Source organism: Triticum dicoccoides, chromosome 3A (genome assembly GCF_002162155.2).
Source record: "Triticum dicoccoides isolate Atlit2015 ecotype Zavitan chromosome 3A, WEW_v2.0, whole genome shotgun sequence".
Taxonomy (NCBI): Eukaryota; Viridiplantae; Streptophyta; class Magnoliopsida; order Poales; family Poaceae; genus Triticum; species Triticum dicoccoides.
In genome coordinates, this window is record NC_041384.1 from 755,743,091 (window position 1) to 755,749,573 (window position 6,483).

At 48.7% G+C, this 6,483-nt stretch overlaps 1 long non-coding RNA gene across 2 annotated transcripts; it reads left to right on the top strand.

Moving 5' to 3' along the window:
• Window positions 1-2,644: 2,644 nt before the first annotated feature.
• Window positions 2,645-5,592, top strand: LOC119270743. Of its 2 annotated transcripts, XR_005134294.1 has the most exons (6): window positions 2,645-3,049; window positions 3,511-3,984; window positions 4,141-4,227; window positions 4,530-4,706; window positions 4,790-4,925; window positions 5,375-5,592. It is a non-coding gene; the product is annotated as an uncharacterized LOC119270743 (long non-coding RNA). The 2 variants fall into 2 exon arrangements; XR_005134293.1 differs by lacking the exon at window positions 5,375-5,592 and having other exon boundaries at window positions 4,790-5,345.
• Window positions 5,593-6,483: the final 891 nt, after the last annotated feature.

The window sequence follows — 6,483 nt, forward strand, 5'->3', positions numbered from 1 at the left end:
CCGGACATCCGGCCTCGCCAACCCGGACATCCGGCCTTTCCCGAGCCCCCGGATATCCGGCCACCAGCTCGGAAATCCGGACTCCTCCGAACCCGAGAGCAACAAAGCCCACCGCTCCAGCCCATACACCCGGCCTCCTCAGCCCGGACATCCAGCGTCGCGTGAAAGCCCGGACATCCGGCCCGACGCTCAGACGCCCGGCCTCCCCTGTCTGCGCACAGTGAAGGGCCGAGGCCCGTGTACCCCTTCTCCCCCCTAGACTATATATACGCCACCTCGTCCAACTTTCTAGGGTTAGCAAAGGTTTAGCTCATGTTTGTGTGAGAGCTTTGCTCATCCACTTGGTTACCTTCTCCACGGAGATTCGAGCCTCCACCGGAGAAGATCCCCCAAGCGGATACAAGACCCCTTTTAGGGAAGAACTCAAGACCTTCTCACGGAGAAGACCGTTACCATTGTATCGTCCCTAGTTGATCGTGTACCGTGTACCGTTCCATGTATCCGAGGATCTAGCACATGTGTGACTTGTTCATGTTGGTTTGAGTGTTCCTCTTCGTTTCCCCTTGTGTTTCTCTCATTTTCCCCTTTGTGTTCCTCGTGTACTTCGCGGGATCCGCTCCTTTCGTGAAAGATCAGCCGTATAGGGTTCCACCCTACATCACTCCCTATTGCGGTTCAAGGCCGGAGCATGGCGGGGATTGATCCACTGAACCGAGGCCGCTTCCTACTAATGTGGTTGTGGACGACCAATGCAGCTGCCACAAGCTCTTCATCATCCGAGGACGAATCATCCGATGAAAAAGTAAGTTGTGAAAGAAAAACACATCCCCACTATCATAGTGGAGACGTGGGCGGTAAGAGCAAGTCGGGGAAGTGAAGCAAGATTGGTGTTGGTGGGTGCGCGCCCTGCGGCAATGGAGCGCCAACCGGAAGTTGTTGGGGTCGATGGTCGGCGCCGGCGGCCGTAGCTTCTCTCCCACTGGCAACAAGGAACCACGCACGCCGACAAAAGGCTCTATCGAAACGCGGACATGGGCCGGCTATGACATGGCGTGGTTGTGGGGCAGACGACCTTGATGGAAGGTGATGTGGCCGGGAACACGGGTGGCGGCGACAATGGCGGGGGCGGAGGGCGGAGGGGAAGGGCAGGGGAAAAGCAAAATGGATGTGTCCCCGGCGGGCGGGCTAGGGGGGGACTAGGGCGCGCGGTGCGCCCGTCCGCGCTTGTCCGTTTGGCCGCAAACATGGCCAAAGGTTGAGCCCGGAATGGGTCAAAAACGGACCAAAAGCACACATCGGTCCGTTTGCTCCCGCGCGTTAGGCGGCTTATTCTGTCTATTTACCCTCAAAAGAGGCCGGACCATTAGGGTCATGCATTGGAGTTGGCCTTAGATCCACAGGAGGGTAGGTTCGATCACAACCTGGTGGAATTGGGAACGATAGAAGGAAGAAACTCACACGATACAACTGGATACGGTGGATACACACACACGCACACCACTCACTCCGGCTTCCTCCGTATTTATTTGTCTGATCTTCCATCGATCCACAGGAGTATGTTTTTATCTGTCTGATCTTTCATAATTTATTGGCTCGCATCGCAGTAGATGTTGGCGCATAATGTTCTACATAGTTTGCCTTTCTTCCAGCCACTTATTCAGTTTAGTCATTGGCGTAGCATTAGCCAATTGACATGGATCTAGTTTTCGGTTCTCCGTCAGTTTTCGATATCTTGTAGCCGTTGTGTTGTATCAGGTTCCTATCTTTTTGAAATGAAATATGGTTCAGGTTGGTATTTTCCCAACATAGTTTCCCTGCAGAACCCAATATATTAGAAATATCTCTTAAAATAGGCTTTTGCCCCACTCTACAAATAAAGTCATACAATCAATATGCACTACACAATGCTACAACCTCATTGTCGGGCATACGAAGCAGATCAACGAAAATTGAACAACGAAAGTACCACAACACACGCAACACACACGATACGCACTACACAACACCACGACCTCGTTACTGGGCATGAGCACGGGAGTCGCCAAACTATAGGCAGACGTCGTTGCTGCCGTCAGTGCGGAACAAACCCGCCTCTCTAGAAGTAAACCACCGGATCACACCACATAGCCCTCGCCCAACTATAGCAGTGGAGCACCCCTGGCTTTCCATCCACTACCACCCTCTGAGATCCACCAGTGCGGGCATGCAATTACCAAACCGTGCATGGCCCCCGGCCCCACGTGCGCCATCCCTGCCCCTCGATGCATGACAAGAGTCGTTTGGGAGGAGTGGATACCATCGTGTGTGCCAAGAGAACGAGAGTGATGGTGGCGGCGCTAGGGCAACAAGGTCGCATCCGTGTCGCCCTGGGAGAGAGTACCATGGTTTAGTCATATATCTTTACCTCTTTACCTACTAATAAATCAGCTATTGCTTCTGGTCGTACATCATTGCATTTTTGCAGAAAAGTCCCTCCGTTTCTGAGAAATTAACCCGCGGTCCTCCTAATAAGTGAACCAACGGGGGAAAGAAAAAAAACGCACGACGACCTCGCCTTCCATCACCACCTCCAGCGCTCCACCTCCAGCGCGCCGCCGCATCGACGCGCAGCCGCCTGCCGCCAACGCCCCTCCGTCGTGCGCCTTCCCCACCGCTATGGCTTTCCACCACCGGCGACACTCGATGTTGGCGCCACACCTTCCCCCATCCCCTCTCTCTCGCCACGACCCGACGTCGTCGTCCTCCACCACCAGCCCAGCCCTTGCGTCTTCCTCTTAAAGCGACGCTACCCACCCTCCCTCCTCTCTTTGGCCGACGTCCCGTGCTCCGGCAACGGCAAAAAACAGTTCCAAACCGTCTGCCTCGCCTCTCAATCACAGGTGAGCCGACGGGAGTCGGTTCCTCTCCTCCCCAATGCTCTTCTTCACCTGGCCGGAGCACCTGCTCCTCCCATCACGCGCAGATCGACGGAGCAGTTCGATGGTCATTGCCCAGCTGCGTGCAGTTCAGTACTGCTCTGCCCCATCGACTTCAACCACCATCTCGCCAGGTGCACGCCATGTGTTTGCTAAAAAAGACTCAGCGCACTGCAACATCATTTTTCTTTGTTTCATGGTCATTTGTAGGTAGCTCATTCTTGCTAATTTCTGTAGCTTAGATTACTTTACAACGTTTATCCTGTGTGCTCTGCACTTTAGGTTGTTTGCACGAACAGTACACTACAAGGAATTTTGTCCGTTTGGTCTGTGTTGAGAAAAAAGTTTGAAGTGCTTTAAAAAACAGTTGGTTTATATTGTTGTATTGTGATTCACTAGAAGGAATTATGGCAGTAGTTCAGCGAAAAAGGTTTACCTCAGTTCAGACTAGAGTTGCTGGTGCTTTAGGGTGGATGGTCCAGATAGACCAAAACAATGGTACCTATGTTTACTGCACTTGCATACTCTGGTAAGCGCTTAGGCCTGATTTGTTGTTAGCAGCCTGGGTAATTAATCCCCTTCCTGCAACTTTCAGCTTGCTTGTGGACCCAAGATTGTCCAAGTGAGATGTTGGGAGAAGGTGCTAGCTGCACACGGAGTCTCGTTTCTTGGTAATGGCGAACCAGTTTCCATATCTCAGCATATTCAACATGTTAAGAGTTCAATTTGTCTCGGTATGCTGCTATAGGGCTTGGGCACATGCGCCTTTCTCAAGATGTGTCTGCAAGCAGCTATACATTTTTATCCTGTTGTGCTCTGATCGCCTGATGGTCTTGGATGGTGTAATTGCTTTTGATGATTTAGGAAAATTTGTGTTAAATCTTCTCGAAAGATTCAAGCTGGTTGACATGAAACCGGTGGTGGAGCAGTGCAGCAGACGTCAAGGCTATGAATGGCGGCAAGGGATAGAGCCCTGGCGCTTGCTTGAGAATTTAGTTGCTATAGCTAATAACGACTGACCAAATCAGTATGTCTGGAAGTTGAACATTTAGGCTACAACCTGTACGAGGTACAACTTTGTAGGATTGTATGATGAATCTAGGCATGAATTTAATTGAAATCACGTAATGTTTGTATGGTTAAATCACAAAAATTAGGCCTGAGAGTAGCTGGCTGCAAAATGCTGTTCATGTGTAATTATTAATTCATGTTTTTTTGTTGTTAGACAAATGAGCTTGTTTAAGGAATTCAAGCATGGACGTGGAGCAGCAGATGGATGGATGTTAGCCAACACAAAAGTTGCACACGGCAGGTCTGAGATCTTCCACTTGCTACTCGCTCTTGTCAAGACATTAGGTGATTATAAGGCTGTCATGGGTGAAGTGTTGGGGAAGCATAACAAGGCTCTGGAGCATCAAGTTCTTCCAATTACTTCTGCAGATGCCAAAGTAGTTCAGCCAGTTGTCCAAAATAAGCAAGTCTACCTTAAGGCATGAATTTGTTATACTTCAGGCCCCAAACTGTGTTTATAAGCAGTAGCTTATGCTTCCTCTACTTAAGGCACGAGATTGGCACCAAAAGTTTCCTCACAAACTTTCACTATTTTCATTGCAGCAAGGCCATTGTCCATCTCCAGAGAAGCGCAAGGCCATTGTCCATCTCCAGAGAAGCGCAAGGCCAATAGCCCACTAGATAAGGCTATCGAGGAGCCGTCTGAAATAGATGTACTTACTGCGTTATTTGAAATGAATGGATATCTTGTTGACACAGTTTTGGGATAAAATAAAACAGGTATGATGCAAATTTAATTTTAGCGGTATAGATTTTGTACCGTTACAGTGGACGGGCTAATGTGGGTTTTGATTTCTGTGCAGATTAAGTGATGGGTGTCAGGCTCTATGGTGTGTTTGACTACAACACTACTGATGTCGCACAATCTGCCGGGGATGAAATGGCAGATGCCATCGCAAGTGTTTGCACATGATGCAGTAATAGACAAAGCATATCAAGGTGCAGTGTCCTAGGCTCCTAGGTGTTCAAAGGTTCATGCATATCCAAGTGTTCTTGACCCATGAAGTAGCAGACTAGCAGCCACGTACATGTTCACTCTGCATGGAGATTCAGTATGCATATATCAAGAAAATATATCAGACAGTGTTATTCCCATTTTCTGGCAACAAGCAGAGTGACTGCTAAGCTCTTCAGCATGTCCGCAGTCAATCTGGTAGCAAAAGCAGTTGCAAAGGAAAGTTGACTACACTGACAAAAAAATAGATGTTTGCTTTATTCTATTATGCAGAACTATACTACATTATATCTTTAGACTGGGACACTGATGTATAGACCATCATTTTTTAGTACTTAGAAGGGGTTCATGGCAAAAGATAAATTTCAGATGTACATGGTATAACTTTCACCTTTGAGGTTCTTCAGGACACGTTCTATTTGATGTTCTTCAGGAGAGGTTCAAGATTACATTCAAGGAGAGAATGTAGCCATAGTGACATTCATGAAGTGAAGCAACTGCCAGCATTGTAGGAGAGGTGTAGTCGGGGCTGTCATACCATGTAAATCAGTGAGCTACTCTTTGTAGAGTTGCTACGAAATTTATGTTAATTTCCTGCGGATGAATAAGTTCCTAATATTGTTTTAATGAATTTCTATTTCGTGTTGTCTAGACTTAGCAATGTGGACATATCTAATTTTATTGTGGAAAGCACCACAACTTTTGCTTCGAACAAAACAAGGTATTTGGGTGAGACTGTAAGCACCTAAATGATTTTTGTTTGATTCTTTTTTGAGTTTCCAGTTATCCTCTATTTCTTTGCTTCATTTTTACTGGTTTTGAAGCATTTGTTACTAATAACTTTTGTTGTTATTTTCCTTTCATGAGTTTGTATTTGTTTCTATTGCTGATCGACCGGCCTCTTTTTTTATACAAACATATAATTTCAGAGTACTTATCTATTAGGACATCCTTAGATTCATCTTTGTACAACTTTATACATGGTAATCCCATCTGCCGTCGCAACGCACGGGTAATTTTCCTAGTTAGAATAATAATGAAGTGCGATAGACCAACAGATCTGATCCCCGTGTCACCCTCCTGTAGCGACATGGGGTGGACCTCCACTCTCTACCGCCAGCCACCCCTCCTCTCCCCCTCCTCCATGCCGACGCCGGAGGACCTATCGGTGAAGCTAGTGCACGTCCATGAAAAGGTGGCAGCGGGTCATTTCTGTGGTGTCTGTGGCACGCGTCGCGCTGGCCAATGCCGGCTGGTGGCGAGGTGTGTACTCTGCTCTAGGGCTGGTTGCTCGCAGTGGCAGGCACATGGGCCCAATCTGGGACCTCGTGGGCCTACGTCTCGCACGCAGTGGTAGTGCCGTAGATCGGCCTGCATATCGATGGCGGGGGTAGGGTGGGGGGGTGCCCCACGGTTGCTGCCATCGGCCTATTTCGGCCCGATCTAGGCCTATCGGTGTGGGGCTTGGTCCTGACACCGCCGACTTCCTCCGGCGATTTGGCATAGCAGTGGTGTTGTTGTGTGGTTGTAGTGAATGGAGCG